This window comes from Eurosta solidaginis, chromosome 2 (genome assembly GCF_040869045.1).
Source record: "Eurosta solidaginis isolate ZX-2024a chromosome 2, ASM4086904v1, whole genome shotgun sequence".
Lineage (NCBI taxonomy): Eukaryota > Metazoa > Arthropoda > Insecta > Diptera > Tephritidae > Eurosta > Eurosta solidaginis.
Genome location: NC_090320.1, coordinates 19,707,588 through 19,733,420, shown reverse-complemented (window position 1 = coordinate 19,733,420; position 25,833 = coordinate 19,707,588). Strand labels below are relative to the sequence as shown.

General features: G+C 38.1%; 1 protein-coding gene across 28 annotated transcripts in view; it reads right to left on the bottom strand.

Moving 5' to 3' along the window:
• Lar (tyrosine-protein phosphatase Lar) overlaps positions 1 to 25,833 on the bottom strand; it is a 1,659,242-nt gene that overhangs the window by 1,135,481 nt on the left and 497,928 nt on the right. For 2 of the 28 annotated variants that reach the window (XM_067764590.1, XM_067764591.1), the window contains exon 7: positions 24,594 to 24,752. The exons of the other annotated variants lie outside the window; for them this stretch is intronic. The gene's annotated coding sequence lies outside the window, so the exon portion shown is untranslated. The remainder of the gene's footprint in view (positions 1 to 24,593; positions 24,753 to 25,833) is intronic. 28 annotated transcript variants of the gene reach the window in all.

Here is a 25,833-nt window from a genome sequence, read left to right as displayed (position 1 = left end):
AGGTATTAATGAGGGTTTTAAAAGGGAGTGGCCCTTAGTTTTATATGTGAAGGTATTTTAGAGATATCGACCAAAATGTGGTACAGGGTGACCCAGAACATCATCTGTCGGGTACCGAACAGTATTCCTGCCAAGATTCCAAGGGCTTTTGATTTCGCCCTGTAGAACTTTTTCATTTTCTTCTACTTAATATGGTAGGTGTCACACCCATTTTACAAGGTTTTTTCTAAAGTTATATTTTGCGTCAATAAACCAATCAACATGTTCAATCCCTTTTTTCATATTATGTATAAAATTATGGCATTTTTTTCATTTTTCGTAATTTTTGATATCGAAAAAGTGGGCGTGGTCATAGTCGGATTTTGTTCATTTTTTATACCAAGATAAAGTGAGTTCAGACAAGTACCTGAACTAAGTTTAGTAAAGGTATATCGATTTTTGCTCAAGTTATCGTGTTAACATTACATTAAAGTACATCCTGCCTTAATAAGATGGATCGTCTATCACCTCTGCTGTGGACGCTGGTCATCAACCAACTGTTCAGGCAATTCGATGAGAGACCCGTAAAACTTACGGCTTACGCAGATGACGTTGCAATTGTCATAAGTGGAAAGTGCCTTCCAACGATTAGTTCTTTGATGGATCGGGCGCTTCGGGATATTCATACCTGGGCATCTAATATCGGGTTGAAAGTCAATGCGGGGAAGACGGATATGGTCTTGTTTACAAAGAGGTACAAGGTCCCAAATTGGACCAGGCCTAAGTTAGGAGGGGTGACCTTACAGGAGAAACCTTGCACAAAATATCTAGGAATCATCCTAGACAGTAAGCTGTCATGGAAGCTCAACGTGGAGGAGAGGGTCAAGAAGGCATCAACGGCACTCTATACATGTAAACGACTGGGGTATATGTGAGGCCTATCGCCCTCTCTTTCTCATTGGGTTTTCACAGCGATTGTAAGCCCTATTCTATACTATGGAGTTCTTGTTTGGTAGAAAGCCACACAAAAAACAACATACCTCAAAAAATTAGAGGGGGTATGCAGACTATCGATGCTTGGCATTACGGGAGCCCTGAAAACAACCCCGACGGCTGCACTGTATGCCATTCTGCACATTCCACCTGTAGACCTGGTAGCAAAGAACAAAGCATTAACGACCGCAACCAGGCTCGGTGCTTTGGGGCAGCTTGAGCGCCGACCATATGGCCATAGTAGTATAGCGTCATCAATCACAAGACGAACAGACTACCTGTTTCCCTATCTGCGCTTCGAGGGAGATCTTAAGGCCACAATAGAGGTGGACGGTTGGCGCAAGGGTGCGCAAATGGCGGAAGGGGCGATACGTGTGTACACCGATGGTTCCAAAGTAGTGGAAGGAGTAGGGTCTGCGGTATAATGCGCTGAACCGGAAATAAGCAGATCCTACAGGCTGCCGGTTTACTGTAGCGTTTTCCAAGCGGAAATATTAGCCGTAACCAAAGCAGTAGAAACCCTGGAAGAGAATAGCTTAAGCTGCAACCGTGTTAACTTTTATATTGACAGTCAAGCAGCAATTAAGGCAATAAACTCGCATAGCACAGCATCTAAATGCGTGTTAGAGTGTAAGCAGTCTCTGGAGAGAATCGGGACAGGGAGAAGCATACATCTATGTTGGGTCCCAGGGCATATGGGAATAGATGGGAATGAAAAAGCGGACGACCCCCCAGCGGGTAAGGGGGTAAGAATATACCCGCGGTAGGTATGCCTGTCGTAAGAGGCGACTAAAATACCAGATTCAAGGGGTGTGTAGCGCAACCCCTCAGGTTGCTAGCGCAATATATATCTTCTCCAAACCTAATTGTCAACCTCACCTATCTGCGCCGAATCCTGTTTCACTAACAGACGAGGTCTGGCGACCCCAAGCTCCTCATGGAACTTGGGGGTGGGGAGGGAGGGGATGGCCTGAAGGTTTAATGTGGCCACATAAATCGTACCCGAGATGGTCGGGCTAGCACCTTAATGGTGCTGTGGTACCGGAGCGTACCGGATCTGTATCCGGCAAAGGACCATCACATCGATAACACTCCCCAAAGCCTTCGGGGAGCAACCTTATCGCTACAACAACAACAACAACAACAAAAAGCGGACGAACTAGCTAAAAAGGGCGCATCCCTTGAAGCTTGCTCCGTAGACGTCCCAAATCTTCCACTTTTAATGACAGAGTGCTCTTTAAAATCCGAAAAACTGAGCCCGTATCGTGTTATACGATCATGTATCGAAAAGCAATGTCACGCAAACAATAAATCAGAAACTGTCAAAAGATTCGTGGTAATGATAATAAATTATGGATCTAATGAGTACTGGTAGCCACAAGTTCACATATTTCCCTATTCCGATTGCCCGTTTCAGACCTATTGCAATTTAAAAAATTGATTTCGATCACGAATCGTATAACGCGATACCGACCCTGGTCAGAGAATACGTTGGAGATTAAAACCGTAAATATACATATCGAGAACAGATTTAGGTAAGCAATCACTCCAGGCAGAGCGACCAAGCATTAGACTGGAAGCATAGCGCAAAAGTTGTACATATTTATCCCTTTCTGAAGCATCTGCATTGGGTGGCTAGAATTTGATTTGTTTCGATGTATCAGACTCGGGTACTCAAGGCTCTCCCGCTGGTTACTATCGCCTCTGTAAAAGATGCTCTCCAGCTAAGCAGCAAGGTCACGGATTTACTAGAAATATACCTACTGAAACTAGAGTGTATCCTCATTTGAAGGCTCATTGAAGGGTTGGCTATCACACCCATTCCCTCTATGCTTGCTGATAAAGTTCACAAATTGACATTATCTGTGACATGTAAAAGGATTGGAACACTCAGAAAATGTTTCTTGCATTAGTTGAATAGATAAAAGTGAAGCGGGAAGTCCCCTGTCCTACTGAATTAGCCAGAGTACGTCACCGCTTCAAAATCAGTGTCTAGCAGACGTGTACATACTCTGAAGAACTTTACAAAAGGCTGAGCAGTTTTATTGGCAAATACTAGATTCTTTCTGGGACCTATGCTATGTGCTGCTTATAGATCTGATAGCTGTGTCACTCCTTACAGCTGGAGTATTAGCCTCGAGAACGCAGGACACGAGCACAAATCGTCTGCGATCGTTCCCTCCTCCAACCCGCATTCTGTACACCTGCTATCACCGATGAGGCCTCATTCAAGAGCATACTACGCCAGAAGGCAGTGTCAAGTCAGAGTTTCTTATCATGACCCCCAGTCCCCTCTTTTCAACGCTGAGAGTAACTTTGTTTGACCTTTGACACTTTGCAGCCTCGCGTTTCGTTCAACGCATTTCCTTCTTATTTGATCAATGCACAACTCTTCCCTTATTTTAATCTCGCCAAAACTAATAGAGACGTCTACTGGAGAATGCGTCTTTATAGGGGGATACACTCTTTTAGCTACCCCATCCGCCTTTTCATTTCTAGTTCTATCATTTCTGTCTGTGATATGCGAGATTATTGCTGCTTGGTTGTCAATATAAAAGTTCACACGGATGCAGTTTAAGCTATTTTATTCCAGTGTTTCTACTGATTTGGTTACGGCTACTACTTCCATCTGAAAAACACTACAGTGATCCGGCAGCTTGTATGATCTGTTTATTTCCCCGTTAGCACACTATAACGCAGACCGTACTCCTATCATTACTTTGGAATCGTCTTGTCTGCCATTTGGGCACTCTTTCGTCAATCTTCTAATTCTATATGTGGCTCTAGGTGACGGATCGAAGCGCAGGAAGGGAACTAAATAGCCCGTTCGTCCGGGGATTGATAACGCTATACTACTATGACCGTATGATTTGCGCTCAAGCTGCTCCGATCCATTAAGTCTCTTTGCAGTTTTTTGCGCTATGTACTTCACCGCCAGGTCTACAGGTGGGACGTGCAGAATGGCATACAGTGCAGCTGTAGGGGTTGTGTTCAGGGCTACCGTTATGCCAAGCATTGCTTATCTGCATAACTTCTTTAATTTTTTGAATAAGGTTCTTTTTTGTGTGACTGTCCATTAAACAAAGTTTCCATAGTATTGGACAGGCTTTACAATCGCTGTAAATACCCAATGAGAGAGACAGAATCCGAGAGACCCAAAGTACACGTCAGCACTACTTTACATGCATAAAGTGCCGTCGAGGAATTTCTCACTCTCTCCTTCACGTTGAGCTTTCTCCTGTGGGGTCACCCTTCCTAGTTTGGACCTACTTCAATTCGGGATCTTATACCTCTCAGTAAACAATTCCATATCCGTCTTCTTTGCCTACCCGATATTAGATGCCCAGATATATATCCCGAAGCGCCCATTCCGTCAAAGAGTTAATTGTTGAAGGGCACTTTGCAACTGCAACGACATCTGTGTACGCCGTAAGATTAACGGATCCCTTGTCGAACCGTTTGAGCAGTTAACCGATAATCATTTTCCACAGCAAAGGTAATAGTACACCACAATGTTAAGCACCTCTGCCCGTTGAACTCTTGGCGTCATACAGCCACCACTGCGAAGTAATCCTACTGCAGTTTGGCAAGCAGCCGATCCATCTGATTAGGGCTGGATGTATTTTAATGTTTCAATTCAGACCATACTTGATCACCCCTATTCTGCATTTCGATTACGTTCCCGTTCTTCGCTCCGCTTTAATCGAAGTTGGGTATTCTGCTTTACGACGGAATTGTAACGAGAAGAGCAAGAGCAAATGATTTTTCGAAATCAGCTGTTTGTACGGAATGTGTCAACAATGGAACAAAATAAATTCACCCCTATTCTGCATTTCGATTACGCTCCCGTTCTACGCTCCGCTCAAATCGAAGTTTGGTATTCTGCATTACGACGGAATCGTAACGAGAAGAGGAAGAGCAAATGAGTTTTCGAAAGCAGCTGTTTGTACGGAATGTGTGAACATTAGAACAAAATAAATTAAAGAAAATTTGTAAAAAACACTGAAAAACGTTTATATTTTATTATCCAAGCCATTTTGTACAAAAAAAAAAGGAATAGAATATATTGCCGCAGTGTTATATTTTTTTGAGTGAAGTGCTTTCATAATTGTAAGTGTGTTTTTGTCGTTCTTTTGGCCAATTCCCTGCCGTGGCCACCAAGTTTTGTTAAAACGGATTCCTGCACGAATTTAGTTGACATTTTCTGAATTTTATGGATGCTAGTTTCATTGCAGTGGCCTAAAATACTCTATGAAGATTTATTTATTTTTTCCGCAAGGATTGTTTACGTTTTCGCTTCAACTTCCTCTACTCCGGCAGCTTGCTATGGCATATAACTGGACCCAACGAACAGACACAAATACCCCAGCGGGTTAGGGGGTCAGAATATTCCCGCGGTAGGTATGCCTGTCGTAAGAGGCGACTAAAATTCCAGATTCAAGGGGCTGTGTAGCGCAACTATTCAGGTTGCCAGCGCAATATACAGCTTCTCCAAACCCAATTGTCAACCTTATCTATCCGCGGCCACTCCTGTTTCACTAACAGACGAGGCTCTGGCGACCCCAAGCCCCTCATGGAACTTGGGGGTGGGGAGGGAGAGGATGACCTGAAGGTTTAATGTGGCCACATAAATCGTTCCCGAGATGGTCGGGCTAGCACCTTAATGGTGCTGTGGTACCGGAGCGTTGAGATGAGTGACGAATTGCAAGAGATTTAACTTAAAAGTGGTAAAGTTTAATGACTTAGTTTCTTATTTAGGTTACAAAAAATTTTCGACTTAATAAGGATGCTTTCAAGTATGTGTTAGATACTTTTGCGGAGCAAATGCGTCCAGGGACTTCGACATCGACATGTTGTTTTTGGCCTGGAAACATATAAAAAACAATCATCATCAAGCCTTTTACGTTTCTCAAAAAGTTTTACTTACATTTTTGCTAAAATTCTGTTATAAATTAATAAAAAACTAAAAAGAAAATATTTTTCCGCCAACTAATTTGCAACTTAGGAAAACGGAACTACGATCGAAATGCAGAATACACAAAATCGAACGATTCGAAGTTGGATCGAAAGAGATTGGAACACAGAATACAAAAATTGCCAAATCGAAAAAATTCCAATCCAAGTCGAAATGCAGAATAGGGCTGATTAAAGAATAAAAAACACTGAAAAACGTTTATATTTTATTATCTATGCCATTTTATACAAAATAAAGCAATAGAATATATTGCCGCAGTGTAATATTTTCTGAGTGAAGTGCTTTCATTATTGTAAGTGTGTTTTTATCGTTCTTTTGGCCAAATCCCTGCCGTGGCCACGTTTCGTTAGAACGGATTCCTGCACGAATATAGTTGACATTTTCTGAATTTTATGGATGCTAATTTCATTGCACTGGCCTAAAATACTTTACAAAGATTTATTTATTCTTTCCGCAAGGATTGTTTACGTTTCCGCTTCAACTTCCTCTACTCCGGCAGCTTGCTTTGGCATATAACTGGACCCAACGAACAGACACAAATTATAGCTGTCTATTATAATGGAATCAATAGCCGCGGCATTATTTGTGGAGTTGGAAAGCAACGCATACGAAAATGGTCAGGCGAGAATGGAAAGGCAAATATTGCGAGATTTGTGTAATCCATTTGAGATGAGTGACGTATTGTAAGAAATTGAACTTAAAAGTGGTAAAGTTTACTAACTTATTTTCTTATTTAGGTTCAAAAAAAACTTTCGACTAAGGATGCTTTCAAGTATGTGTTAGATACTTTTGCGGGGCAAATTCGTCCAAAGACTTCGACATCGACATCTGCCCTTAATATTGTAGGAGCTGCTTTGAGATTTTTTGCAGAAGGCAGTTACCAGCATGGAATAGGGGCGGATTATAATGTAGGAATTGGAGAGTCAACAGTGTCAAAGTCAATGTCTACGTGTCTGGATGTAATGCAACCAAAATTATGCCCTCAATGGATAACATTTGAACAAAGTGAAGAGGAGAAAATACAAGCGAAGCAAAAATTTTATGCGAAGGCTGGCTTCCCAGGAGTCATCATATCGCGCTTTGTTGCCATTAAATTAGCCAAGGTCTCATACTGCACTTTAGTTGGAAACAAAACAAGCACCATCAAGCCTTTTACGTTTCTCAACAAGTTTTACTTACATTTTTGTTAAAATTCTGTTATAAATTAATAACAAAATAAAAAGAAAATAATTGCAAATTTGCAATTTAGAAAAACGGAACTACGATCGAAATGCAGAATACACAAAATCGAACGATTCGAAGTTGGTTCGAAAGAGATTGGAACACAGAATACCAAAGTTGCCAAATCGAAAAAATTCCAATCCAAGTCGAAATGCAGAATAGGGGTGGATAACCCGTTAAGACACATTTTTAATTAATTTAAAACAAACAATAACTCAACAAAGGCTCGATTCATATCGAAAACGAAGCTCCGTAGCATCCCTAATATAAGCTAACCTCATATAAACATTCACGTAAGTATTAATTTTCTTTTCGAGCTCAACAAAGTCACAACACACACATTCACATATATCATCATAAGCATAATTATGTGGATATGTCATACATACATACTTCCAAACATGCACATGTGTATAGGCAAGTATAATGCATTTGTTAACTAAGTCCTTATAAACATCCTTGGCGCGTTTAATATGCCGCTGATGACGTTAGGCAAGGTGGTGCTGGCGTTACAGATGCTAAAAAGTATTTTACACCAAAGTTAAAAATTTGAATATTTTACTGTTAACAAGTCTTTTATATATGTATATGTATGTTAACAAAAAAAACAAAAAAAAAAAAAAATTCTTTTGTGCATACAAAATTATTTGAAAACAAGTAAGGAAGGTTAAGTTCGGGTGTAACCGAACATTACATACTCAGTTGAGAGCTATGGTGACAACATAAGGGAAAATAACCATGTAGGAAAATGAACCGAGGGAAACCCTGGAATGTGTTTGTATGACATGCGTATCAAATGAAAGGTGTTAATGAGTATTTTAAAAGGGAGTGGGCCTTAGTTCTATAGGTGGACGGCTTTTCGAGATATCGCCATAAAGGTGGACCATGGATGACTCTAGAATTTGTTTGTACGATATGGGTATCAAATGAAAGGTGTTAATGAGTATTTTAAAAGGGAGTGGGGCTTAGTTCTATAGGTGGACGCCTTTTCGAGATATCGCCATAAAGGTGGACCAGGGTTGACTCTGGAATTTGTTTGTACGATATGGGTATCAAATGAAAGGTGTTAATGAGTATTTTAAAAGCGGGTGGGCCTTAGTTCTATGGGTGGACGCCTTTTCGAGATATCGCCATAAAGGTGGACCAGGGATGACTCTAGAATGCGTTTGTACAATATGGGTATCAAACGAAAGGTGTTAATGAGTATTTTAAAAGGGAGTGGGCCTTAGTTCTATGGGTGGACGCCTTTTCGAGATATCGATATAAAGGTGGACCAGGGGTGACTCTAGAATTTGTTTGTACGATATGGGTATTAAATGAAAGGTGTTAATGAGTATTTTAAAAGGGAGTGGGCCTTAGTTCTATAGGTGGACGGCTTTTCGAGATATCGCCATAAAGGTGGACCAGGGGTGACTCTAGAATTAATTTGTACGATATGGGTATCAAATGAAAGGTGTTAATGAGTACTTTAAAAGTGGGTGGGCCTTAGTTTGTAATAGACCGCATAGACAAACTCCGACTCGTGCGTACTGAGTTGGCCAAGAACATACAAAACGCTTTTGAGAAATCAGCTCAACGCTACAACCTCCGAAGCAGAGTAAAACCATTCAGTGTAGGTGAAAATGTATATCGGCGCAATTTCGTTCTGAGCGACAAAGCGAATAAGTTTAACGCCAAGCTAGCACCCGTTTTTGTAAAAGCTACAGTTCTCGCCACAAAAGGAAACTCCATGTATCAATTGCAAGACATACATGGTAAGATAGGGTGGTACCACGGAAAAGATATTAAGGAATGCAAGGGTTAAAATACAAGTTACCGTCAGATAATGTCCTATAAAACAACTAAAAAAGGACAAACCTATATAAATATCTATCTCCATCCCTATTTAATTATCTCTGTTTCGCATCACGCCACCTTTTTTTTACTTGTTTTTCCGTGCCTATAAAAGCGTCGGATTTAGACATAGCGGGGTCTTTTGCTGGATAAAGTTTGCCTTAAACGTATACTCGCGCGATGAGGATCAAAAAAGTTAAAAATCGTTCGGATCTAAGTTCCACAAGTAAGGCGGAATGTTATATTTTCGCTAATACTTCTTAGAGAAAAATAATTCGGGTTTTTCAAAAATCTAAACGCGTAACCCGCAAATTAAAGCTATAATATTTAAAAGATCCATCAATGTTCGGATTGGTACTCACAATGACACGGATTGGGGCTACATCATCATCAACTTCACCATGGAAAACTCGCAGGCTTGGTTGCAGTGACAAAATTTGGAGTGATAAAATACTTGTATAAGTGTATTATATTTAAACCTTTGAAAAAAAAATAATTCTTTTTGTTTAAAAAAAAAAAAAAAAAAGGTTTATACATACATAAGTAAATGCAGTCAAGAGTCGTGAGAAATCGAGAAATTCCAAGTTCCTCTTGACTTCCAGTATGCAACTAGTTTTGTCGCGGTATAGTCGTAATAGTCTGACTAAAAATATTTTCGAGGTGAAAAATCGGGGAAAAAAACATATATAATAGAAAAATTTAAGTTAAACAAATTTCAGAATATAGGATGTTCAAAAACAGAAAAAACACGAAAAAAATGTTTAACATAAAAAAAATTGTAAAAATTAAATCTTCCAATTAAAGTTATAAATATGTGAATATGTATACTTCATTGAAATACATAACTTAAAGAAACAAAGCCTATACATACTAAATATGAAAGAGAGAGAAAAATATAGTGTAGGTGACATAATTTTATTAAATTAAATGTGTGCGAAAGTTTTCAATGATTTTCCTTTGAATTTAACAAAGAAAATAATAATATTTTTGGAATTTCATGGTTCATGAAAATTAAAGTAAGATTAGTATAATAATATAGTTTATTATAATTAAATGTTCAAGTTAGAAAAGGAGAGAGTGACATTTTTTTAAGTGATTGGAGAGAGAGTTCCAGTGTCTTATTGTCGTTCCAATAAGAATAGGAAAACAAAAATCTGATTGCAACTCGAAGCAATCGCAATATCAAATTCTAATTAGAAAATTTATATATGTGCTAAAGTACCATTTTACAGCAAAGCAGAAGCATCGTAGAAGGCCTTCGTCGAGTTCCTGCAACATCAATGCACGTAAGTTTATAATAAAATTGTTATATTTTCGTACCATTTGGTTTTTTTTGTTTTGCATATGTACATATAATTTTTTATTTAACTACCGTGTTAATGATCATTAAGTATGATCAGTGAATCGTGAGAGAACGAGAAAATCAACGAAACGAGTTGGTATTAGAAATATCTTTAAATTGTTTTAGATTAATATTTACTAATACTGAATTCGTAACATACTTCAAAACCGCGGAAATTTCAATCAAATAACTTATATTTGATTTAATATGATTCGTTTCTCTGTGTTAATAATATTTCACCTGTTTAAATATCACACACTCTTTAGTAAGTTCGTAAGATTTTTTTTTTGCATATAGTTTCGATTCCATGCCGTTCCTATAGGTGTTCGGTCTTAAGCCCAATAGTAAAAATTGGTACTTTTTTTTGCTTTAGTACTAAATTTAGTATGATATCAAATTCTGATCTTTTTCTTTTTAGTTGATTAGTCTTATTATTAAATAAAACATGAATTGTTAAGTTTGTAATAATGGTCTGAAATTCGTTGTTGTTGTTGCTTTACATTGGGACATCTCATTAACATCTGAGAAGTCATGGTTGGGTGGGATAAGAGCGGTAAGTAATTGGTAGGAGAACCGCTAGGCAAAAGACAGTGTTGTGTCGCTTTTTTAAAAGGTTAATCAACGGTCCTATTGAGTGATGAGGTAAGAAATTCCTTAACCCTTACGTGTGCTTAAATTTTTTCTTGTTTGGCCTTGGGTTTGTCGTAACTGGTGGTTTGGTCGGTCGTTTGGTCAACGAACCTACATAAGTGGCTGAAGCTCCGGGACAGCTAGACGCACACGGGCAGACGCCGATCATTTTCTTCGTGCCACCAGGTAAACTTGGTACAACTGCGAAACAATTGTCAACCCAGAGTAAGTATGCTTGTCAAAGGTCCCATAACAGAAAATGGCGCCCAACAGTGTGGGGCCCCAGCGTAGAAGTAAGCCAAAAATAATTTTTAACTTTAATTAGGGGTTTCATAAACCATTGTCCTATACGAATTTTGTTTCTCTTCATTTAATTTTATTTTTGTAGTACCGGTTTCATAGCCATTGGTATTTGGAATTTAGTTTGAAACGATGAGATAAATTAACGTCGTACTAACCATACCAGTAGCTTTGACCACATAATTGCAAATAAAACTGACGTATAATTCGTTATTTCTTTTTTTTCATCTTGGATCTATTTTGAATTTGGCTATATGCATATTTTAAATACCATTTGAATGTAGAATCTCGTTATTGTATGTTTAAAGGATCAAGATTTAGTTCCATCAAATTTTTGTTGCAAGTTGGAATGCGTGTGTTGCACGTACTGCAACAACAAAAATTCTCACACCACATGAAAGTGAAAAAGAACACAAATGTCTTTGGCCGTATAACAACAAAACAAACAGCAACAATTGAAGAGTAAGACCATATTTGATTTGAGTTTGCTTTAACAAAAAATTTTTTTTCTGTATTTTGAATAAATACACACGCATATACATTTTTTAATATCCTTACATATATATATATATATATACATCTATATACCTTTTTGCAATTTTTTTAATATACGCACAATGCCGTTACGTCACAGTGATGAGTATGCACCTCCGCCACTAACCCCAAGGCGTTTGTGCACAATTTGCCGCGAAAACTTTACCTTGACTTCTGATGCTGTGCGTACTGCATGCAATCACAAATTCCATCGGTCTTGTCTTTTGAATTGGCTAAGGAATAATACAACTTGTCCTCAGTGTAGAGCACAATGCAATCCCAATAACTTTCGACCAAATCCATACCCTTTTCGTTCACAAGCTAGATCGGTAACTAGTCCCACTGTTCAAGAGCGACAGTCTACCTCACAGGCCGCACAACAGCAGCAGCAACCGGCAGAAACTAGTGTTGAAACACAAGCTTCAGCTCAAGCAGCCGCAGGAAATTCGGGTCTTCAACAATCCCAACAGTCACAACAATCACCAGCAAGAACCATGGAACAAAACAACAGCAACGACATATCTGTTACGCCACCGGAAGACACTAGAATCCGAAATATTGTCAGCGCCGTTATCTCCGCGCGACAAGCTAATTTATTACAAGACTTCGAAACCCGATTTGCTCAATTGGAGCAGCGGTTAGATCAATCCGTTAATAATATTGTCTCTAGATTGCAAAACGTAAACTTGCAACCTCCACAAAACAATGATTTACCACCATTAGTTGATTGGCCACAAGATCCACCGGATTTTGTTAATGGCCTTAGTCAACATGGTGGCGCGCCTTTAAATATGCATGCACAAGGAAATCCTTACAGGAATTCTAATGTGGGTTTTCCGCGCAGTAGTGACATATCACACGTCACTAATTCTGGCAAAATTTCCAACCTTATTTCAAACTGGGACATCAAATTTGATGGCTCAAATCGTCTATCGGTAGAAAATTTTATTTATAGAGTCGAGTCACAGGTGATCGATACACTCGGAGGAAATTTCACTTTGTTCTGCGAACACGTCCAAAGCGTGTTTACTAAGGAGGCCAAAGATTGGTACTGGCGTTACAGACGCTCAGTAGATCGTGTTGTTTGGCCTAATCTTTGTCAAGCTCTCCGCACCCATTTTGCCGCACACCGTACTGATACGGATATTAAAGAGGCAATACGTATGCGCAAGCAAAATATGTCCGAAACCTTTGATGAATACCGCAATGCTATTTTTAAAATCGCAGAAAACTTGAGCATTCCTATCCCAGAGGCAGAACTTGTAGAAATACTACAGAGAGGGTTAAGACCTCGCTTGAGGCAACAACTTTTATACGTTTCCATTCCTTCGGTAGCTAAATTGCGCGAGTTATGCATTAAACACGAAAGCTTACTTCAAGAAATCGCTAGACAGTCGTCTTCAAGTAATACTGCTTTGTCCACCCCTTATCGAAATACGCCTGTTCGTAAGCAAGTTAACGAAGTTGACATTGTCGATGAAATAGAAGAAGAACGCGGCGAAGACGCTATTGAAGTTGACGAGATGACACGGCGTAGGAACAACAATCAGCTGATGTGCTGGAATTGCCGCAAAGAAGGGCATCGTTACTTCGACTGCTTGGCAGAGCGAACGATATTTTGCTATGGTTGTGGTAGTGTAGGCATGTACAAACCTACGTGTGTAAAGTGTAAGTCGGGAAACTTGCAAGCGAGCGAGGACTCGAAAACGGTTCCTCGCCAGAAGTAATTAAGCCCAATCTTGAAACTAAGAATTTTTATAAACCAGAATTAAGACATTTAGTACCGTACCTAGATCGTTTGAAATTTTACCAAGAAAAACGAAAAGAAATTTTCAATAATATCGAAAAGGGCACACCATCTAAATCACGTTCGGCAATACGGGCAAGTAAATTTTGGAGAAAAGTTAAAGCAGGTAGAAAAGGGCTAACCAATTTAATATGTTCTTTGCAAAAGCATTCGTCAGACCTTCGACCATATGCCGAAATAGAGATTATTAACGAAACTCATCTAGCTTTGCTCGATAGTGGAGCGCAAGTTTCTTGTGTAGGCAGCAACTTGGCTGAAAAGATCTGCGCGGATAAAAATATTAAAACCAATCATTGTTCATCGATACGAACTGCTGATGGCAATGACCAATTTGTATTTGGTACCTCTTTATTTCAAATTACCTATAAAGGCAAAACATCAAAACTACTTTTTTATATTGTCCCTAGCTTGAAGCAAAATTTGATTTTGGGCGTAGATTTCTGGATCGCATTCCAAATAGCACCCCATCTGATAAGCCAAATCGATTGTGTAAGCACCGATAATAATAATAGTGATGTTTTAAATAATATGCACACCCTGACAACTGAGCAACAAAAACGTTTGCAAATCACAAAAGATTTATTTCCGTCATATGCTAAGGATGGTCTTGGCAAAACCAACCTTATTGAGCACGTAATTGAGTTAGAGCCAAATGTCCGTCCGTTGAAACAACGATATTTTCCTATTTCACCTGCTATAGAAAAGTTAGTTCACAGGGAAATAGATGAAATGCTGAAGTTGGGAATAATCGAGGAGTCACCCAACAGTCCGTGGTCGAGTCCGGTTGTTTTAGTCCGTAAAGGTGAAAAAGTTCGTCTGTGTTTAGATTCACGCAAAGTAAACAGCGTAACTATTAAAGACGCTTACCCCTTACCCCACATAGATGGGATACTCAGTCGCTTACCAAAAGCTGAGTTTATATCTTCGCTCGATTTAAGGCGAGCATTTTGGCAAATTCCCTTATCGGAAAAATGCAGAGATTTGACTTGTTTTACGGTACCAAACCGTCCTTTGTATAGATACCGCGTAATGCCTTTTGGCTTATGCAATGCCCCTCAGGCCCTATGTAGATTAATGGATCGCGTGATTCCATCGAATTTAAGAGAGAGCGTATTCGTATATCTTGACGATTTACTCATCGTATCAGAAAGTTTTGATGCTCACATGAAGACGATGTCGGAAGTTGCATATCATTTAAGAAACGCGGGCTTAACAATCAATATTGAGAAAAGCAAATTTTGTCTGCGAGAAGTGAAGTACTTAGGGTATATTGTAGGGAACGGTACACTCCGTACTGACCCGGATAAGATATCTGCGGTTACACAATATCCCCAACCAACCACTATCAAGCAATTACGCCGATTTCTTGGCATGGCTGGTTGGTATAGGCGATTTGTACCGAACTTCGCTGCAGTTACTGCACCAATGACAAATTTGCTGAAAAAGGCCAAAGTTTTTAAATGGACTGAATATGCCCAAACCGCATTTGAGTTGCTTAAAACCCTGTTATCGTCAGCACCAATACTGGCTAATGCTAACTATAGTAAACCTTTTCTTATTCAATGTGACGCTAGCAAACTAGGTGTAGGAGCAGTGTTGGCCCAAATTAATGACGACGGTGTAGAAGTTCCCGTCGCGTATTTTTCGCGAAAACTAAATCGCGCACAAAGCAATTACAGCGTAACCGAGCTTGAGTGCCTAGCAGCTATTCTTAGCTTGAAAAAATTCCGTGCTTACGTCGAAGGCCAAGATTTTACGATAGTGACTGACCATGCAAGTTTGCAGTGGCTAATGAAGCAAAACGACTTAAGTGGTAGATTAGCACGCTGGTCACTCAAACTACAGGGTTATCGGTTTAAAATTGAGCACCGACGTGGTTCTCAGAATATCGTTCCCGATGCGTTGTCGAGGCAAAACTTTGATGAGCTAGGGGAAATTTCTGTCTGTCCAGCAGTCAATTTAGATTCGGAAGCTTTCAACTCCGACGAGTACAATAAATTAAAACAGAAAATTCAAGAATCTCAGAGTAGTTTACCAGACCTGCAGGTCAAAGCCGATAAAGTGTATAAGCGAACAGAATACGCGAATGGAAATGAAGAAAGAGAAGTTTTATGTTGGAAACTGTGGATTCCAAAGGAAATAGTCCAGGATACTATCGAAAAGGCCCATTGTCCTCCAAACAAATGCCATGGTGGTATGGCAAAAACGTTAGAACGCCTTCGTTTAAATTTCTACTGGCCATCGATGGTAAATGATGTTAAAAGTTTCATTTCTCGCTGTGATATCTGCCAGCAGAGTAAATCTACAAATATAATTCTTCGTCCACCTATGAAAGCAAACTTAAATTCTGTACGTCCATGCCAAAGGTTATACGTAGATCTTTTAGGTCCTTATCCGCGCTCTAAGCAGGGAAATATTGGCATTTTTATAGTTCTCGACCATTTGACGAAATTTCCATTTATCGAAGCTGTAAAAAAGTTTACTGCCACTCCAATTTGCGACTTTTTAGAAAAACAAATTTTCCCAATTTTTGGTGCACCTGAATGCATTGTATCCGACAACGGCAGTCAGTTCAAGTCCATCCAATTTAAAAATTGTTTATCTTCCAGGGGTATTAAACATTCGTTTACAGCCGTATATAGTCCCCAAGCTAACGCGAGCGAGAGGGTCAATCGCTCCGTTATCGCTGGTATCAGGTCATATCTCCAATCTGATCAAACCAATTGGGACAAAAATCTTCAAATGATAGCTGAAGCACTTCGGTCTTCATTTCACCAAACTATTGGCTGCACGCCATACTATGCGATGTTCGGTCAGCAGATGTTAAGTCATGCAGATGATTATAGTCTGCTGCGTACGCTCGAGTCTTTGGGAGGGGATGTTGTAATAGACCGCATAGACAAACTCCGACTCGTGCGTACTGAGTTGGCCAAGAACATACAAAACGCTTTTGAGAAATCAGCTCAACGCTACAACCTCCGAAGCAGAGTAAAACCATTCAGTGTAGGTGAAAATGTATATCGGCGCAATTTCGTTCTGAGCGACAAAGCGAATAAGTTTAACGCCAAGCTAGCACCCGTTTTTGTAAAAGCTACAGTTCTCGCCACAAAAGGAAACTCCATGTATCAATTGCAAGACATACATGGTAAGATAGGGTGGTACCACGGAAAAGATATTAAGGAATGCAAGGGTTAAAACACAAGTTACCGTCAGATAATGTCCTATAAAACAACTAAAAAAGGACAAACCTATATAAATATCTATCTCCATCCCTATTTAATTATCTCTGTTTCGCATCACGCCACCTTTTTTTTACTTGTTTTTCCGTGCCTATAAAAGCGTCGGATTTAGACATAGCGGGGTCTTTTGCTGGATAAAGTTTGCCTTAAACGTATACTCGCGCGATGAGGATCAAAAAAGTTAAAAATCGTTCGGATCTAAGTTCCACAAGTAAGGCGGAATGTTATATTTTCGCTAATACTTCTTAGAGAAAAATAATTCGGGTTTTTCAAAAATCTAAACGCGTAACCCGCAAATTAAAGCTATAATATTTAAAAGATCCATCAATGTTCGGATTGGTACTCACAATGACACGGATTGGGGCTACATCATCATCAACTTCACCATGGAAAACTCGCAGGCTTGGTTGCAGTGACAAAATTTGGAGTGATAAAATACTTGTATAAGTGTATTATATTTAAACCTTTGAAAAAAAAATAATTCTTTTTGTTTAAAAAAAAAAAAAAAAAAGGTATATACATACATAAGTAAATGCAGTCAAGAGTCGTGAGAAATCGAGAAATTCCAAGTTCCTCTTGACTTCCAGTATGCAACTAGTTTTGTCGCGGTATAGTCGTAATAGTCTGACTAAAAATATTTTCGAGGTGAAAAATCGGGGAAAAAAAACATATATAATAGAAAAATTTAAGTTAAACAAATTTCAGAATATAGGATGTTCAAAAACAGAAAAAACACGAAAAAAATGTTTAACATAAAAAAAATTGTAAAAATTAAATCTTCCAATTAAAGTTATAAATATGTGAATATGTATACTTCATTGAAATACATAACTTAAAGAAACAAAGCCTATACATACTAAATATGAAAGAGAGAGAAAAATATAGTGTAGGTGACATAATTTTATTAAATTAAATGTGTGCGAAAGTTTTCAATGATTTTCCTTTGAATTTAACAAAGAAAATAATAATATTTTTGGAATTTCATGGTTCATGAAAATTAAAGTAAGATTAGTATAATAATATAGTTTATTATAATTAAATGTTCAAGTTAGAAAAGGAGAGAGTGACATTTTTTTAAGTGATTGGAGAGAGAGTTCCAGTGTCTTATTGTCGTTCCAATAAGAATAGGAAAACAAAAATCTGATTGCAACTCGAAGCAATCGCAATATCAAATTCTAATTAGAAAATTTATATATGTGCTAAAGTACCATTTTACAGCAAAGCAGAAGCATCGTAGAAGGCCTTCGTCGAGTTCCTGCAACATCAATGCACGTAAGTTTATAATAAAATTGTTATATTTTCGTACCATTTGGTTTTTTTTGTTTTGCATATGTCCATATAATTTTTTATTTAACTACCGTGTTAATGATCATTAAGTATGATCAGTGAATCGTGAGAGAACGAGAAAATCAACGAAACGAGTTGGTATTAGAAATATCTTTAAATTGTTTTAGATTAATATTTACTAATACTGAATTCGTAACATACTTCAAAACCGCGGAAATTTCAATCAAATAACTTATATTTGATTTAATATGATTCGTTTCTCTGTGTTAATAATATTTCACCTGTTTAAATATCACACACTCTTTAGTAAGTTCGTAAGATTTTTTTTTTGCATATAGTTTCGATTCCATGCCGTTCCTATAGGTGTTCGGTCTTAAGCCCAATAGTAAAAATTGGTACTTTTTTTTGCTTTAGTACTAAATTTAGTATGATATCAAATTCTGATCTTTTTCTTTTTAGTTGATTAGTCTTATTATTAAATAAAACATGAATTGTTAAGTTTGTAATAATGGTCTGAAATTCGTTGTTGTTGTTGCTTTACATTGGGACATCTCATTAACATCTGAGAAGTCATGGTTGGGTGGGATAAGAGCGGTAAGTAATTGGTAGGAGAACCGCTAGGCAAAAGACAAAGTGTTGTGTCGCTTTTTTAAAAGGTTAATCAACGGTCCTATTGAGTGATGAGGTAAGAAATTCCTTAACCCTTACGTGTGCGTAAATTTTTTCTTGTTAGGCCTTGGGTTTGTCGTAACTGGTGGTTTGGTCGGTCGTTTGGTCAACGAACCCACATAAGTGGCTGAAGCTCCGGGACAGCTAGACGCACACGGGCAGACGCCGATCATCTTCTTCGTGCCACCAGGTAAACTTGGTACAACTGCGAAACAATTGTCAACCCAGAGTAAGTATGCTTGTCAAAGGTCCCATAACAAGTTCTATGGGTGGACGCCTTTTCGAGATATCGCTATAAAGGTGGACCAGGGATGACTCTAGAATGCGTTTGTACAATATGGGTATCAAACGAAAGGTGTTAATGAGTATTTTAAAAGGGAGTGGGCCTTAGTTCTATGGGTGGATGCCTTTTCGAGATATTGCCATAAAGGTGGACCAGGGGTGACTCTAGAATTAATTTGTACGATATGGGTATCAAATGAAAGGTGTTAAAAGTGGGAGGGCCTTAGTTCTATGGGTGGACGCTTTTTCGAGATATCGCTATAAAGGTGGACCACGGATGACTCTAGAATGCGTTTGTACAATATGGGTATCAAACGAAAGGTGTTAATGAGTATTTTAAAGGGAGTGGGCCTTAGTTCTATAGGTGGACGCCTTTTCGAGATATCGCCATGAAGGTGGACCAGGGGTGACTTTAGAATTTTTTTACGATATGGGTATCAAATGAAAGGTGTTAACGAGTATTTTAAAAGGGAGTGGGCTTTAATTCTATAGGTGGACGCCTTTTCGGGATATCGTTATAAAGGTGGACCAGGGTTGACTCTAGAATGCGTTTGTACATTATGGGTATCAAACGTAAGGTGATAATGAGTATTTTAAAAGGGAGTGGGCCTTAGTTCTATAGGACGCCTTTTCGATATATCGCCATAAAGGTGGATCAGGGGTGACTCTGTAATGTGTTTGTACAATATGGGTGTCAAATTAAAGGTTTTAATAAGAATTTTAGAAGGGAGTGGTGGTAGTTGTATATGTGAAGGCGTTTTCGAGATATCGACCAAAATGTGGACCAGGGTGACCCAGAACATCATCTGTCGGGTACCGCTAATTTATTTATATATGTAATACCACGAACAGTATTCCTGCCATGATTCCAAGGGCTTTTGATTTCGCCCTGCAGAACTTTTTCATTTTCTTCTACTTAATATGGTAGCTGTCACACCTATTTTACAAAGTTTTTTTCTAAAGTTATATTTTGCGTCAATACACCAATTCAATAACCATGTTTCAACCCTTTTTTCGTATTTGGTATAGAATTATGGCACTTTTTCATTTTTCGTAATTTTCGATATCGAAAAAGTGGGCGTGGTCATAGTCAGATTTCGGCCATTTTTTATACCAATAGAAAGTGAGTTCAGATAATTATGTGAACTGAGTTTAGTAAAGATATATCGATTTTTGCTCAAGTTATCGTGTTAATGGCCGAGCGGAAGGACAGACGGTCGACTGTGTATAGAAACTGAGCGTGGCTTCAACCGATTTCGCCCTTTTTCATAGAAAACAGTTATCGTCCTAGAATCTAAGCCGCTACCAAATTTCACAAGGATTGGTAAATTTTTGTTCGACTTATGGCATTAAATGTATCCTAGACAAATCAAATGAAAAAGGGCGAAGCCACGCCCATTTTGAAATTTTCTTTTATTTTTGTATTTTGTTGCACCATATCATTACTGGAGTTGAATGCTGACATAATTTACTTATATACTGTAAAGATATTAAATTTTTTGTAAAAATTTCACTTAAAAAAACAATTTTTTTAAAAGTGGGCATGGTCGTTCTCCGATTTTGCTAATTTTTATTAAGCATACATATAGTAATAGGAGTAACGTTCCTGCCAAATTTCATCATGATATCTTCAACGACTGCCAAATTACAGGTTGCAAAACTTCTAAATTACCTTCTTTTAAAAGTGGGCGGTGCCACGCCCATTGTCCAAAATTTTACTTATTTTCTATTCTGCGTCATAAGTTCAACCCACCTTGTTCATCGCTTTATCACCAAGTTTCATCGCTTTATCCCTCTTAGGTAATGAATTATCGCGATTTTTCGAAATTTTCGAAATCGAAAAAGTGGGCGTGGTTATAGTCCGATATCGTTCATTTTAAATAGCGATCTGAGATGAGCGCCCAGGAACCTACATACCAAACTTCGTCAAGATATCTAAAAATTTACTCAAGTTATCGTGTTAACGGACAGACGGACGGACAGACGGACGGAGCTCTGCTCAACTGAGTATAAAACAAGTAAGGAAGGTTGAGTTCGGGTGTAACCGAACATTACATACTCAGTTGAGAGCTATGGTGACAACATAAGGGAAAATAACCATGTAGGAAAATGAACCGAGGGAAACCGTGGAATGTGTTTGTATGACATGTGTATCAAATGAAAGACATTAAAGAGTATTTTATGAGGGAGTGGGCCATAGTTCTATAGGTGGACGCCATTTAGGGATATCGCCATAAAGGTGGATCAGGGTTGACTCTAGAATTTGTTTGTACAATATGGGTATCAAACGAAAGGTGTTAATGAGTATTTAAAAAAAAAGTAATCCTTAGTTCCATAGGTGGACGCCGTTTCGAGATACCGCCATAAAGGTGGACCAGGGGTGACTCTAGAATTCGTTTGTGCAATATGGGTATCAAACGAAAGGTGTTAATGAGTATTTTAAAAGGGAGGGGGCCTTAGTTCTATAGGTGTTCGCCTTTTCGAGATATCGCCATAAAGGTGGACCAGGGGTGACTCTAGACCTTGTTTGTACGATATGGGTATCAAATGAAAGGTGTTAATGAGTATTTTAAAAGGGAGTAAACCTTAGTTCCATAGGTGGACGCCGTTTCGAGATATCGCCATAAAGGTGGAGCAGGGGTGACCCTAGAATTTGTTTGTACAATATGGGTATCAAAAGAAAGGTGTTAATGAGTAGTTTAAAAGGGAGTAATCCTTAGTTCCATAGATGGACGCCGTTTCGAGATATCGCCATAAAGGTGGACCAGGGGTGACAATAGAATTTGTTTGTACAATATGGGTATCAAAAGAAAGGTGTTAATGAGTATTTTAAAAGGAAGTAATCCTTAGTTCCATAGGTGGACGCCGTTTCGAGATATCGCCATAAAGGTGGAGCAGGGGTGACCCTAGAATTTGTTTGTAAAATATGGGTATCAAAAGAAAGGTGTTAATGAGTATTTTAAAAGGGAGTGGGCCTTAATTCTATAGGTGGACGCCGTTTCGCAATATCGCCATAAAGGTGGACCAGGGGTGACTTTAGAATAAATTTGTACGATATGGGTGTCAAATGAAAGGTGTTAATGAGTATTTTAAAAGGGCGTGGGGCTAAGTTCTATAGGTGGACGCCTTTTCGAGATATCGCCATAAAGGTGGACCAGGGGTGACTCTAGAATGAGTTTGTACGATATGGGTATCAAATTAAAGGCATTAATGAGAGTTTTAAAAGGAAGTGGTGGTAGTTGTATATGTGAAGGCGTTTTCCAGATATCGACCAAAATGTGGACCAGGGTGACCCAGAATATCATCTGTTGGATACCGCTAATTTATTTATATATGTAATACCTGCCACGATTTTAAGGGTTTTTTATTTCGCCCTACAGAACTTTTTCATTTTCTTCTACTTAATATGGTAGGTGTCACAACCATTTTATAAAGGTTTTTTCTAAAGTTATATTTCGCGTCAATAAACCAATCCCATTACCTCACCATGTTTCATCGCTTTTTTCGTATTTGGTATAGAATTATGGAATTTTTTTAATTTTTCGTAATTTTCGATATCGAAAAAGTGGGCGTGGTCATTGTCGGATTTCGTTCGTTTTTCATACCAAGATAAAGTGAGTTCAAGTAAGTACGTGAACTAAGTTCATTAAAGATATGTCGATTTTTGCTCAAGTTATCGTGTTAACGGCCATGCGGAAGGACAGACGAACGACTGTGTATAAAAACTGGGCGTGGCATCAAACCGATTTCGCCCGTTTTCACAGAAAACAGTTAACATCATAAAATCTATGCCCCTACCAAATTTCAAAAGGATTGGTTAATTTTTGTTCGACTTATGGCGTTAAAAGTATCCTAGACAAATTAAATGAAAAAGGGCGGAGCCACGCCCATTTTGAAATTTTCTTTTATTTTTGTATTTTGTTGCTCCATATCATTACTGGAGTTGAATGTTAACATAATTTACTTATATGCTGTAAAGATATTAAATTTTTTGTTAAAATTTTACTTTAAAAAAAATTTTTTTTAAAAGTGGGCGTGGTCCTTCTCCGATTTTGCTCATTTATATTACGCGTACATATAGTAATAGCGGTAACGTCCCTGCCAAATTTCATCATGATATCTTCAACGACTGACAAATTACAGCTTGCAAAACTTCTAAATTACCTTTTAAAAGTGGGCGATGCCACGCCCATTGTCCAAAATTTTACTAGTTTTCTATTCTGCGTCATAAATTCAACTCACCTACCAAGTTTCGTCGCTTTATCTGTCTTTGGTAATGAATTATCGCACTTTTTCGGTTTTTCGAAAATTTCGATATCGAAAAAGTGGGCGTGGTTATAGACCGATATCGTTCATTTTAAATAGCGATCTGAGATGAGTGCTCAGGAACCTACATATCAAATTTCATCAAGATACCTCAAAATTTACTCAAGTTATCGTGTTAACGGACGGACGGACGGACGGACGGACGGACATGGCTCAATCAAATTTTTTTTCGATCCTGATTATGTTGATATATGGAAGTCTATATCTATCTCGATTCCTTTATATATGTACAACCAACCGTTATCCAATCAAACTTAATATACTCTGTGAGCTCTGCTCAACTGAGTATAAAAAGATCGCAGCATTACAGCATGAATGTAAAAGCAATTGAAACGAGAGGAAAGCATACCATTTGTATGAACCCGCCAAAAGCTAAGGTAGCCCTGAGTGAAATCAGGGTCATTTGCAGGTCTCACAAACCCGGGATGAATAAAAAAAGGTGTTAGTACCAAGTATGTACTAGTGAAGTTCGATGTGTAAACATTCTGGTGTACGTTTAGAAAAGCAATGTTTTTAAATTGGCTAGAGCCAGCCCTAAAAGTTAAATAGAGGCAACTCTACCAGAAACAAATAATTTCGATAACAACCGATACCTACAAGATATTATTTCATTATCGGTCTATTATCGATAGCGAATTTTAATCGTCGAGTTATCGATTTGATATCAGCATGTTATCGACGAGTCATCGCCTTCTGCTTAGTTTCTTATCGGGTTGTTAACAACGGTTTACAGAAGTTTCATCGATTTTATAATGAAGTTTTAACGGTATTTATTTCATAGCTAACCAATGGTTTGTTGTTACCAAAGCGATAACACACCGATAACAAGTTGATAACATGCCGAAAAAAATCGATACATTTTCGATGACATTTAATATTATATAAAAATCGATAATATTTCGATAACAAATCGAAATATTAAAAATAATCGATAAAAAATTTGTTAATTTTTGTTAAAATATGGATGACTTTTCGATTAATGGCCGGCAACTTTTCGCTAATAAATCTATAACATTTTGATAACAAAGCGACAACTTTTTGATAAAAATTGTCAACTCAACGATATCTAACTTGGTTATCGATAGCAAAACTGTAACACATGTACATATATTGGAACTATTTCATATCATCCCTTGTCAAATTTTGTTTGGAGACAAACCGGTTTCGATAACTCACCTTTGTTATCAATAACAAAAATGTAACAGACGTATATTGGAACCATTCTCCGTCAGCCCTTGTCAAATGTTGTTTGGAAACGCACCGGCTTCGGCGTTGCGTCATCATCAGTGAAATTTTTCATTAGTCGAAATATACATCACTTATCACTCATCCACCCTGTTGGGAAATCAAAAAAAAAAAAAAAAAACAAAAGGAATCAAAGTCGGTTCTGTACACATCATCGATAACACAATTATAACAAGCCTTTCCTTATTTTCCTGGCCTTGTATTGCTCTCACTTCATGCTATAGTGAAGTTACTAAAAAACGCCTACACTACACACTGAATACATTCTGCATTCCCTATATAGCTTACTACTTCGAAAGACTACGCTTACGCTTACATTCTGTAATACGCCATATCGTGAGCTAACATGTTTACACATCAAGAAAATATATACACATTTCAAGATCGAATACATACACAGTTTTATTAGTATTCTCCACTTGAAATGTCTGTCCCTGTTATAAAAATCCTCCGCAAATTTTAACGCACGTAATCACAAAATTTTTCTATTGACCCACCCTAATCTTTTTGCGCTCCGTCTTTCCTTTCATACATTTTTATTGGAAAACAATTTGATGGAATGCATGTGTGAGGTATGTGCGCTGCTGAAAGGTAAGGGTAAGTTACACATAGCTCAACATACCTTTATAATTTCGTGATATATTTATTGCAATTTCCCAATCTGCCTTGCACGCATACATACATACTTATACACACACTTCTACATACTTGCTTACTGTATCACTCGCCAAGATACATGAGTAGAGAGATCTGGCCTGTAGGAAATTTAAAGTAGTGAGAAAAATTAGATTCGAGTGCTTGCTTTGAGTGAACATGGAAAAGCGCTACTGATTTATACTCGTATTGACATTGTAGCGAACCTTTTTGATTGGGGCTGTTTAATTAACACAAAACAAGTTTATGACAGTTTTAGCAGAGCGAGCTGTCAAAAATAATAACAGCCAGCTGGTGTAACTCGGAGCAAACATCTCTTGAAACACTTTTGGAGAAAAATTTCTAAAACAACCGTGGCTAATTGCAAAGTTACATCAGAATCAGAGTTTTTGTATACATTATAATTAAATTTTTGAAAGCTAACTTGACCATATTTACATTAATCTAGCAAAAATTCACAAATTCACTCCTCGCTCTGCCTTTCTCTTTCTTTGCTTCTCTTTCTTTTTCCTTCACT